Source organism: Ranitomeya variabilis, chromosome 5 (genome assembly GCF_051348905.1).
Source record: "Ranitomeya variabilis isolate aRanVar5 chromosome 5, aRanVar5.hap1, whole genome shotgun sequence".
Lineage (NCBI taxonomy): Eukaryota > Metazoa > Chordata > Amphibia > Anura > Dendrobatidae > Ranitomeya > Ranitomeya variabilis.
The window spans coordinates 269,743,979-269,756,825 of NC_135236.1; the positions used below are offsets into that span (position 1 = coordinate 269,743,979).

At 46.9% G+C, this 12,847-nt stretch overlaps 1 long non-coding RNA gene across 1 annotated transcript in view; it reads left to right on the plus strand.

Annotated features, from left to right (window-relative positions):
- Positions 1-10,255: 10,255 nt before the first annotated feature.
- The window catches only part of LOC143773605 (uncharacterized), a 49,886-nt gene continuing 47,294 nt past the window's right edge, over positions 10,256-12,847 (plus strand). The window contains exon 1 of the long non-coding RNA XR_013215254.1: positions 10,256-10,368. This is a non-coding gene — a long non-coding RNA (uncharacterized LOC143773605). The remainder of the gene's footprint in view (positions 10,369-12,847) is intronic.

Genomic DNA, 12,847 nt, shown 5'->3' on the forward strand with positions numbered 1-12,847 from the left:
GTTCCGGCTTTGTGATTGGTCGCGTCGCGGTCACATGGGCGGCACGCAACCAATCACAGCAAGCCGTGACGTAATTTCAGGTCCTGAATGCAGAAATAGGCATCAGGACCTGAAATTACGTCACGGCTTGCTGTGATTGGTCGCGTCGCGGTCACATGGGCGGCACGCAACCAATCACAAGCCGCGACGTAATTTTAAAAATGCGCGCGTTTCCTGCCTCCCGTGACGTCACGGCTTGTGATTGGTCGCGTCGCCCATGTGACCGCGACGCGACCAATCACAAAGCCGGAACGTAATTTTAAAATACTGAATGCCTAGAAGGACCTGAAAATTACGTCACGGCTTGCTGTGATTGGTCGCGTCGCGGCCACATGGGCGGCACGCGACCAATCAGAAGCCGTGACGTCACGGAAGGAAGGAAAAGCGCGCATTTTAAGCAAAGAATGCTGCCGGTTCCCTCGGTGAGGTCCAGGCTGCGTCGGAGAGGTGAGTATAGCAATATTTTTTATTTTAATTCTTTATTTTACACATTAATGTTGTTTCGATACCGATACCCGATACCACAAAAGTATCGGATCTCGGTATCGGAATTCCGATACCCGCAAGTATCGGCCGATACCCGATACTTGCGGTATCGGAATGCTCAACACTAGAGAGGATACCTTCATAGGAACGAAGCGTGAAGACAACCACACCAAGTCCCCAACGCAAAGTCGGGGACCCACACAGTGAGGGCGGTTGGCAAAGAGCTGAGCCTTCTCTTGAGACAGCTTCAAATTGTCCACCACATGATTCCAAATCTGATACAACCTATCAACCACAACATCCACTCCAGGACAGTCAGAAGGCTCCACCTGACCCGAGGAAAAACGAGGATGAAACCCCGAATTACAAAAGAAAGGAGAAACCAAAGTAGCAGAACTAGCCCGATTATTAAGGGCAAACTCGGCCAACGGCAAAAAAGTAACCCAGTCGTCCTGATCAGCAGAAACAAAACATCTTAAATAAGTCTCCAAGGTCTGATTAGTTCGCTCGGTTTGACCATTCGTCTGAGGATGGAAGGCCGACGAAAAAGACAAATCAATGCCCAATTTAGCACAAAAGGTCCGCCAAAATCTAGACACAAACTGGGATCCTCTGTCAGAAACAATGTTCTCAGGAATCCCGTGCAAACGAACCACATTTTGAAAAACAGTGGAACCAACTCGGAGGAGGAAGGCAACTTAGGCAAGGGCACCAAATGGACCATCTTAGAAAAACGATCACACACCACCCAGATGACAGACATTCTCTGAGAGACAGGGAGATCTGAAATAAAATCCATGGAAATGTGCGTCCAAGGCCTCTTCGGGACAGGCAAAGGTAACAGCAAACCACTGGCTCGAGAACAGCAAGGCTTAGCCCGAGCACAAATTCCACAAGACTGCACAAAGTAACGCACATCCCGCGACAAGGAAGGCCACCAAAAAGACATGGCCACCAAGTCTCTGGTACCAAATATTCCAGGATGGCCCGCCAACACCGAAGAATGAACCTCGGAGATGACTCTGTTGGTCCATCTATCCGGGACAAACAGTCTCTCCGGTGGACAGCGATCAGGTCTATCCGCCTGAAACTCTTGCAGCACACGTCGCAAATCTGGGGAGATGGCAGACAAAATCACCCCTTCTCTAAGAATACCAGCCGGCTCTGAATCTCCAGGAGAGTCAGGCACAAAACTCCTAGAAAGAGCATCAGCCTTCACATTCTTCGAACCAGGCAGGTACGAAACCACGAAATCAAAACGAGAGAAAAACAATGACCAACGAGCCTGTCTGGGATTCAGCCGCTTGGCCGACTCGAGATAAATCAAATTCTTGTGATCAGTCAAGACCACCACACGATGCTTAGCTCCCTCGAGCCAATGTCGCCACTCCTCAAATGCCCACTTCATAGCCAACAACTCCCGATTACCGACATCATAATTCCGCTCGGCAGGCGAAAACTTTCTTGAAAAGAAAGCACATGGCTTCATCACAGAGTCATCGGAGCTTCTCTGCGACAAAACAGCCCCCGCTCCAATCTCGGAAGCATCAACCTCCACCTGGAAGGGAAGTGAGACATCTGGCTGACATAAGACCGGAGCCGAAGAAAACCGGCGCTTCAGCTCCCGAAAGGCCTCCACAGCCGCAGAGGACCAATTAGTCACATCAGAACCTTTGTTGGTCAAATCCGTCAAAGGCTTAACAACACCAGAAAAATTAGCTATGAAGCGACGGTAAAAATTAGCAAAACCCAAGAACTTCTGAAGACTCTTAACCGATGTAGGCTGCGTCCAGTCATGAATAGCCTGAACCTTGACTGGGTCCATCTCAATAGTAGAAGGAGAAAAAATGAAACCCAAAAAAGAAATCTTCTGGACTCCAAAAAGACATTTTGAGCCCTTCACAAATAAAGTATTGTCACGCAGGACCTGAAAGACCATCCTGACCTGCTTAACATGAGACTCCCAATCATCCGAAAAAAACAGAATATCATCCAGATACACAATCATAAACTTATCCAGATATTCACGGAAGATGTCGTGCATAAAGGACTGAAAGACTGAAGGAGCATTAGAAAGTCCAAAAGGCATCACCAGGTACTCAAAATGGCCTTCAGGCGTATTAAATGCAGTTTTCCATTCATCACCCTGTTTTATACGCACAAGGTTATACGCACCACGAAGATCTATCTTGGTGAACTAACTAGACCCCCTAATGCGAGCAAACAAATCAGTTAACAATGGCAAAGGATACTGAAATTTGACCGTGATTTTATTCAAAAGGCGATAATCAATACAAGGTCTCAGGGAACCATCCTTCTTAGCCACAAAAAAGAATCCCGCACCAAGAGGGGAAGAGGACGGGCGAATATGTCCCTTCTCCAAAGACTCCTTTATATAACTCCGCATGGCAGCATGCTCCGGCACAGATAAATTGAAAAGTCGTCCCTTAGGAAACTTACTACCAGGAATCAAATTTATAGCACAATCACAGTCCCTATGAGGAGGTAGAGAATTGAGTTTGGGCTCCTCAAATACATCCTGGTAGTCTGACAAAAACGTAGGGACTTCAGAAGGAGTGGACGAAGCAATTGACACCACAAGAGCGTCACCATGAATTCCCTGACAACCCCAACTTGACACAGACATAGCTTTTCAATCCAGGACTGGATTATGAGTCTGCAACCATGGTAGACCCAACACGACAACATCATGCAAATTATGCAATACAAGAAAGCGAATCACCTCCTGATGAACAGGAGTCATGCACATGGTCACTTGTGTCCAGTACTGAGGTCTATTCGTAGCCAATGGCGTAGAGTCAATTCCCCTTAGTGGAATAGGGAATTTTAAAGGCTCCAAATCAAAACCACAGCGCCTGGCAAATGACCAATCCATCAGACTCAGGGCAGCACCTGAATCTACAAAGGCATTAACCAGGTAAGATGACAGGGAACAAATCAAGGTAACAGACAAAATGAACTTAGGCTGTAAAGTACCAATGGTGACAGATTTATCAACCTTTTTTTTGCGCTTAGAGCATGCTGAGATAACATGAGCTGAGTCACCACAGTAAAAGCACAACCCATTTTGCCGTCTATAATTTTGCCGTTCACTTCTGGTCAGAATTCTGTCACATTGCATAGATTCAGGTGTCTGTTCAGAAGACACCGCCAAATGGTGCACAGGTTTGCGCTCCCGCAACCGCCGATCAATCTGAATGGCCAGAGTCATTGACTCATTCAGACCTGCTGGCGTAGGGAACCCCACCATGACATTCTTAATGGCTTCAGAAAGACCTTCTCTGAAATTTGCAGCCAGGGCACACTCATTCCACTGAGTAAGCACCGACCATTTCCGAAATTTCTGGCAGTACACCTCTGCTTCATCTTGCCCCTGCGAGAGGGCCAATAACGCTTTTTCAGCCTGGTTCTCAAGATTAGGTTCCTCATAGAGCAATCCAAGGGCCAGAAAAAACGCATCCACACTGAGCAATGCAGGATCCCCTGGCGCCAATGCGAAGGCCCAATCTTGAGGGTCACCATGCAAAAAGGAAATAATAATCCTAACTTGCTGAACGGCATCACCAGAGGAACGAGGTTTCAAAGAAAGAAACAACTTACAATTGTTCTTAAAATTTAGGAACCTAGATCTATCTCCAGAAAACAACTCCGGAATAGGTATCCTAGGCTCAGACATAGGACTGTGAACAACAAAATCCTGAATACTCTGAACTCTAGCAGCAAGATGATCCAGACTGGAAGCCAAGCTCTGGACATCCATGTCAGCAGCTGAACTCAGAGCCACACCAAGATTAAGAGGAGGAGAGAAGCTAGCACAGCAGCTAGACACACGGCAACAACAAGAAAAAAAAAAAAAATTTCTCAAGGCTTCTTTTCTCCTGCTTCTGCCATGCAATTAACACTTTGCTGGCCGGCTGTACTGTTATGATCCCTAGTGGCTGAGGATCACAAATAGATCAGCAAGTGATAAACTAAGGACGAGCTCTAAGGAGATGGTAACTGGACTGATCGCAAATCTGAACCTATCCAAAACAACTAGAGGTAGCCGGTGAACGTGCCTAAAAAATTCCTAGACGTTTCGAGCCAGCCTGAGGAACTAGCTACCCCTAAAGAGAAAGAAAGACCTCGCTTGCCTCCAGAGAAATAATCCCCAAAGATATAGAAGCCCCCAACAAATATTAACGGTGAAGTAAGAAGAAGTCACATACATAGGGATGAAATCAGATTCAGCAAAAGAGGCCCACTAGTACTAGAAAGCAGAAAATAGAGCAGGGGTCTATGCGATCAATAAAAAACCCTTACAAAATATCCATCCTGAGATTTCAAGAACCCACACACCAACTAACGGTGTGTGGGGAGAAACTCAGCCCACTAGAGCAACCAGCAAGCAAGGGAATTACATTTTAGCAAGCTGGAACAGAAAACATGATAAACACTGCTGATCAAAAAATGAGCAACAAAACTTAGCTTATCCTGGATGGACTGGGAGCAAGGTAGTCAGAAGGAATCTGAGTAGCACTGATTACATCGACAGCCGGCAACAAGTGAAAGTAAAACAGAGCTATATAGGAACCTCCCAGAGGATAACGAACCAGCTGATAGCCAGAGACCAGCAGGATAACAGGCAAAGCCACCAGGGGGAGCCCAAAGCAAAAGTCACACCATACCACCAGTGACCACAAGAGGGAGCCTGAACACAGAGTTCACAACAGCGCTCCCCATGACAGAGTGCTCCCCGTGAGGGCACTAAGGCTGGAGTGAGAGTGGGGACTTGGAAGCCTCCATAATCTGAGAAGACTCTTCCCCTGACAGTGCAGAGACAGTGACTCAGTGCAGCCCTGGTGATCGCAGTCACAAGCAAAGATCCCTGAGTGTGATAAGTAACTGCCCAGTGTGTGTGTGACAATCGTTATTACAGAGAAGCTGCCAGGCGTACGGAGACTCCTGCAGCAGTGACGGAGAGACTGTTATTTCCTGGTTCCAGTTTCACTTTGTGAAGAGCAGGCTGCAGAGACTTAACCCCGGACTTTCCAGGAGACACAGAAAAGACCAGAATCTCAAGCCCTGCTGGTGACTGTATCCATGTTGGTAAAAGGACCCTCCAGTCAGGACCTCCCTGGGCTGATAAGTTACAAGAACACTCGTTAACCCTTTTGATTCCGCTTAACTGTTTACTGTTTTACTTGACTCTATTAACCCCATTTACTCCCTGCGAGGAGAATTCTACCCCTGTTAATAAATCCCCTTCAACAGTTGGTCTGTCTGTTCCGTAGTGACATACTCAGTACCTGCATCCTATTACACTTGGCGTAGTCGGCAGGATGTCACATGGTAGCGCGGAAGGGGCAGGCCAAGCAGTTGATGGAGGTCCCAGGTCTAGCATCTCCCTGGGAGCCATGTTAGCTAACCTGCCAAGATTCTCAGGGAGTAATGTCATGTTGTGGGGTTGGACGGAGCGCATCCGAGGGATGATGCGGATGCATCCTATGACACCGGCTCTGCAGGCGGAAATAGCTGTGATGGCCCTAGAGGGGGATGCACGGGACTCTGTTATGCTCAGACCCCCCCAGGCGAGAGATACCCTGGACAAAGTATTATGTATACTTGAGGAGACGCATGGGGATCCCACTGACGTAGGGGAGCTGCGCATGCGACTGTTCCGCCGGGTACAAAGAGAGGGGGAGACCGTGACGCAATATATGAACGCACTGCAGGAGCTCCATACTGCCATTATACGGAAGGACGGCATAGGTGTGGGGTCAATTGACGTTGTACTGCGAGACCAACTGGTGACAGGCTTGCGAGATGTGTTAGTGAAACAGGCCCTGCGAGAGCGCATGCGCGTAAAGCTAGATATGACTTTCTCTGAGGTCGGGAGTGAGGCACGCAGGCGCGAGCAAGAGGTGGTAGGGCCAGTGAGAAAGGTATGGAGCAGGGAGGTAACAGCCCCTCAATGGGTAGAAGACTTGAAGACGGAGGTTAAGCGAGTCCGTGAGGAGGTGGCTGAATATAAGAAGATCCCTGCTGCAGAGTACAGCCCTCTAGTGCGAGAAAGAGAGACCGCCCCCCAAAGTGAGACTAGTGCCGCTCGGCGAAGACGACTGCCTAGATGCTACAACTGCGGAGCACCCAGTCACAATGAAGAGGAGGCGATGTGGACCCGAGAAGATAAGACCCAGCTGAAGATAAGAAGAATCTGGGAGGAGATTGAGAGTCTGGGGAAAGCCCTTACTGCCGTTTTGGGGACCAGCGGCATACCCCGAGGTAACGTGCGGAAGCCGCCAGAAAGAGATAGAGGAGAGGTGCGCAGCATGAAGATGGCTTCAGTGGTGGCCCCAGAGTGTAACTCCAGATCCTGGGGTGAAGAGCAACCGCAGATGAGAGATGTCCCCCGCCGGGGTCGACGATCCAGACTGAAGCGCCCTCCAGACCGACGCAGACGTGAGTGCTGGTCATGCAGAAAGGTGGGACACATGTCCAGAAATTGCCCTACCCGAGAAGAGCGGTGGCAGAGATCCGCTCACCCCTCTGAGGGTCCTGCTAACTGGAGGGAACGTCGCCCCTGGAGGGAATGGTACGGCAGGAAGAGAAGAGTTCCACCTAGGACAAGACAGTATCACAATGTCGGACACCAAGGAGAGGTGGAGAAGGTGTCAAGCATCTCTGGTGAAATGACTGCGCTGTCCCAACGCGTAAAGGCGAACCTGGTGGATCTACAGCCTGGGTCTGAAGGTTTTGTTGGTGAGACTCAGTCCGGAGGAAAGAAAGTGACGTTCACTCAAGAAGACCACCGAAGTGCTTTACTACCTTGCCCAGCACGAGTTCCCGAAGAAGGAGAGAAAGTGCCAAGTGTTCCTGCGACACTCATTTTCAAGGTCCGAGCCAATGAGAAGGAGAAACCACTGATGTCATCCCCTGAGGTGAAGAATGTGCTGGCTGTCAGCTCACCAGTTCCTGATCGGACAGGGGAAATGGAACAGCTGTGTGAGACAGGGCGTGTGGTTGAGAAGCCCTGGGTAGTGATGTCCGCAGAGCCCGGCGCAGATGACAAAGAGTCCGGCCTGCATGGTCTTAATTCATCTGACTCAAGCTTCGACGAGAATGCTCCTGTCAAAGAGAGGAGGAGCTATGGAGAAGAATTGCTTGTACTAAGCCCCCAGACTGAGGAACCCGAGCAAGAAGCCCCTACGCAAACACCTGCTACCGGCAAGGCTAAGAAGAAGAAGAAAAAGAAGAAGAGGACAGCAGTTGTTGATGAAGCAGAGAAAGCATATCTCAACCTGACTGATGAGCAGCTCCTAAACCATTTAGTCTGGGAGTATGTACAAGAAGAAAGGCAGAAGGAGATGCGAGAATCGCAGGTATCTGACTCCCCTCCAAAGAACAAAGAGAAGCACGAAGAGTCCTCGCCCGTGGAATAGCGAGCTTTAAGAGAGGGGGAATGTAAGGAGGTTGCTTTCCCTGCTCCTTGCCTGGAACCACTTAGCCAGACAGCTGGGTTGCTGGGGGGAAGACTTTCTGCCCTGGACAGAGGGGACGTGGTGACTGCTGGGAAAAGAGAGGGGAGTGGTCAGAAAAGTGCAGGAGAGAGAGCGCGCCAGAGAGGGGACAGCGTGCCAGAGAGAAAGCAGGCTGCAGCGCCGCGCTCCCCATGACAGAGTGCTCCCCGTGAGGGCACTAAGGCTGGAGTGAGAGTGGGGACTTGGAAGCCTCCATAATCTGAGAAGACTCTTTCCCTGACAGTGCAGAGACAGTGACTCAGTGCAGCCCTGGTGATCGCAGTCACAAGCAAAGATCCCTGAGTGTGATAAGTAACTGCCCAGTGTGTGTGTGACAATCGTTATTACAGAGAAGCTGCCAGGCGTACGGAGACTCCTGCAGCAGTGACGGAGAGACTGTTATTTCCTGGTTCCAGTTTCACTTTGTGAAGAGCAGGCTGCAGAGACTTAACCCCTGACTTTCCAGGAGACACAGAAAAGACCAGAATCTCAAGCCCTGCTGGTGACTGTATCCATGTTGGTAAAAGGACCCTCCAGTCAGGACCTCCCTGGGCTGATAAGTTACAAGAACACTCGTTAACCCTTTTGATTCCGCTTAACTGTTTACTGTTTTACTTGACTCTATTAACCCCATTTACTCCCTGCGAGGAGAATTCTACCCCTGTTAATAAATCCCTTTCAACAGTTGGTCTGTCTGTTCCGTGGTGACATACTCAGTACCTGCATCCTATTACATATACGATTGACAATGGATGGAGGAGCCAGCATGCTTAAGTAGAGGACTACTCAAGGAAAGTGAACACAGATGATTGCAGCACAGACACAACACGGATCAGTCTTAGACAGCAGCAAGTGTACGACTGACACTGGATGGAGGAGCCAGCATGCTTAAGTAGAGGACTACTCAAGGAAAGTGAACACAGATGAGTGCAGCACAGACCCAGCACGGATCAGTCTTACACAGGCAGTAGCAAGTATACAATTCAAACTGCATGTAGGAGCGAGCATTCTTAAGTAGAGGACTACTCAAGGAAAGTGAACACAGATGATTGCAGCACAGACCCAACATGGATCAGTCTTACACAGGCAACAGCAAGTGTACGATTGACAATGGATGAAGGAGCCAGCATGCTTAAGTAGAGGACTACTCTAGGAAAGTGGACACAGATGATTGCAGCACAGGCGGATCAGTCTTACACAGACAGCAAGTGTACCATTGATACTGGATGGAGGAGGCAGCATGCTTAAGCAGAGGACTACTCAAACAAAGTGAACACAGATGATTGCAGCACAGATCCAGTACGGATCAGTCTTACACATGCAGCAGCAAGTGTACGATTAACACTGGATGGAGGAGCCAGCATGCTTAAGTAGAGGACTGCTCAAGGAAAGTGAGCACAGATGATTGCAGCTCAGACCCAGCACAAACAAAACAGACTGACAACTTCTACAGAAATTAACATCGCAGACAGGAACAGAATGGAGATGGTGACACTATGGTCTGAATGAGCATTTCATTTACATTAGTCTGTGGACTGACTGACCTCAGCATTTATACTAGACTGTGGACTGATTGGCCACATCTTCAGTAGACCTTGGACTGACTGATCAAAACTTTTAACCTAGTCTTTGGATGAATGATCACAGCATTTACATTAGTTTGAATACTGACTGACCACAGCATTTGCACTTGTTTAAGGCCTACTGACCTCGTCATTTTCACTAGATTTTGACTGCCTGACCACATTTCCAGTAAAGTTTGAATTGCCTGACTATAATATTTACACTAGTCTAAGGACTGACTGACCACAGCATTTATGCTAGGTGTGCAATTTCTGAACACATTTCCAGTAGACCAGAAGACTATGGACTGAATGAACACGACATTTACACTAGAATGTGGACTAATAGACTACTTTTACAGCGGACTGTGGACTGGCGGACCAAAACTTTTACACTAGTTTATGGACTGACTGATCATAGCATTTACGCTAGGTTTGCATTAAATGACCACATTTCCAGTAGACTGTAGTCTGACTATAACATTTATAGAATACTGTAGAATGACTGAACATAATATATACTGGACAGTAAACTATCAAATGACTGACTACAGGATTCACAATAAACTGACCACAATCCTTCTACCTGAAATAAGTAATTTTGTCCCTAGTGTGTTATATTTTTCTTTGTGTGCAGCATGTAGCAGGAACATATTATCACACCTTTGACTATTTACAGGTGACTGACGCCGAGTGAGATGGTGAACGTGAAATTTTTCCTTGTGGATTTCAAGAAGAGAATTAGAAAAATCTCCTAACAGGTAATTAATATTCTTATTAATTACTGATAATTGTTGGTCTAGGCATAAGTTTTACGCCTGCCGGGGTGTAATAACACCTTCCTTGTACATGAGAATATATTGTTTGTGTTTTTCACATGTATATCTTCTATACACAACTCCTAGTATAACACAACCATATTTCAGGTACAGATGTAAGGAACATTTCTTCTCCTTATACTCTGTCTTCTAAAATAAGAAAACTTTCTTATGTTTCATAGAATAGGCTTGTTATCAGCGGTGTAACATTCAATGCCTCGATTACAAGAGACTGATCTCCTCATTTACGCTAGGCTGTGGAGCTACTGACCACAGCATTTCCACTAAACTGTGGACAGACTAACAACATTTACTCTAGACTGTTGACCGGCTGACCCCAGCATTTCCTTAAGGCCATGTGCACACGTTCAGGATTTTTTGCGTTTTTTTTGCGTTTTTTCGCCATAAAAACGTGAAAAAAACGCTTACATATGCCTCCCATTAGTTTCAGTGTATTCCGCATTTTTTGTGCAAATGTTGCATTTTTTTCCGCGAAAAAATCGCATCGCGGAAAAAAAAGCAACATGTTCATTAAAAATGCGGAATTGCGGGGATTCCGCACACCTAGGAGTGCATTGATCTGCTTACTTCTCGCACGGGGCTGTGCACACCATGCGGGAAGTAAGCAGATCATGTGCGGTTGGTACCCAGGGTGGAGGAGAGGAGACTCTCCTCCACGGACTGGGCACCATATAATTGGTAAAAAAAAAAGAATTAAAATAAAAAATAGTCCTATACTCACCCTCTGATGGCCCCCGAGGTGTTCCCGCCTCTCCGGTGCATGCTCTCTCTTCCGTTCCTATAGATGGTGTGGTTCAGGACCTGTGATGACGTCGCTGTCTTGTGATTGGTCGCGTGACCGCTCATGTGACTCACGCGCCCAATCACAAGCCGCGACGTCATCGAAGGTCCTGAACCACACCGGCATCTATAGGAACGGACGCCACTGAGGAGATCGGCTGTCTGCAGAGGGTGAGTATAACAATTTTTTTTATTTTTTTTATTATTTTTAAACATTCTATCTTTTACTAGTGATGCTGCATAAGCAGCATCTATAGTAAAAAGTTGGTCATACTTGTCAAACACTACGTTTGACAAGTGTGACCAACCTGTCAATCAGTTTTCCAAGCGATGCTACAGATCGCTTAGAAAACTTTAGCATTCTGCAAGCTAATTACGTTTGCAGAATGCTAAAACAACCGCAAAAAAACGGACAAAAAATGCGGATTTCTTGCAGAAAATTTCCGGTTTTCTTCAGGAAATTTCTGCAAGAAATCCGGACGTGTGCACATACCCTTAAGACTTTGAATCGGCTGACAACAACATTTACACTAGACTGTGAACCAACTGAACAAAGAATTTACCCTAGACTGTGGACTGATGGACCACAGCATTTAAACTAGATAGTAGACCCACTGACGACATCATTTACACTAGACTGTGGACTGACTGGCCACATTTACATCAGACTGTGGACTGACGGACAAAAAGTTTTACACTAGTCCATGGACTAACTGATCCAAGCATTTACAGTAGTCTAAGGACTGACTGAGCACAGCAATTATGCTACATGTGGAATTCTAGACCACATTTCCAGTACACCAAAAGACTATGGACTGAATGACCATAACATTTACAATAGACTGTAGACTGACTGGCCACGCATTTATGCTAGGTGTGGAATTTGTGACCACATTTCCAGTAGACTAGAAGACTATGGACTGAATGAACGCAACATTTACACTAGAATGTGGACTGACAGATCACTTTTACAGTGGACTCTGGACTGGCAGATCAAAAGTTTTACACTAGTTTATGGACTGATTTGCCATAGCATTTAGCTAGATGTGAAATTCCTGACCACATTTCCTGTAGACCAAAAGACTAGGTGTGATGCGAGTCACTATAGTAAATGTTAGCCCCAGAAGGGGAGAGAAAGACTACAAATAACAGAAAGAAAAAATATACACTACTTACTGAATAAGTAAAAGGAGGTTAAACAATCCGAGGCTAGGTCCAGGAAATGGTGCAGTACAACAAGGGGAAGTCAGAGACTTAAACCAATTTACTAGCCGAGGTCAGGAATACCAGAAAGACAAGACAGTTTACAGGGAGCAGGCACAAGAGAAGTGAGATCACAAGCAAAGAGTCTAAGTCCAGAAAGGGAATAGTGTCAGGCTGGGTCAGGCACAGAGCACAGAGGGATCAGACTTACACAGGCATCAGCAAGTGTACGATTGACACTGGATGGAGGAGCCAGCATGCTTAAAGAAGTTGTCCACTACTATAAAGTTTTTTTTTTTTTTTCATAAATCTTGCTATTATGGGCCAATGAAAACATCTACTGTGTTTATTTTAACAATATTACCTGTTATCATGCTGTAGCAGCACATCTTCAGTGCTGGATTCAGCTCTCATGGGG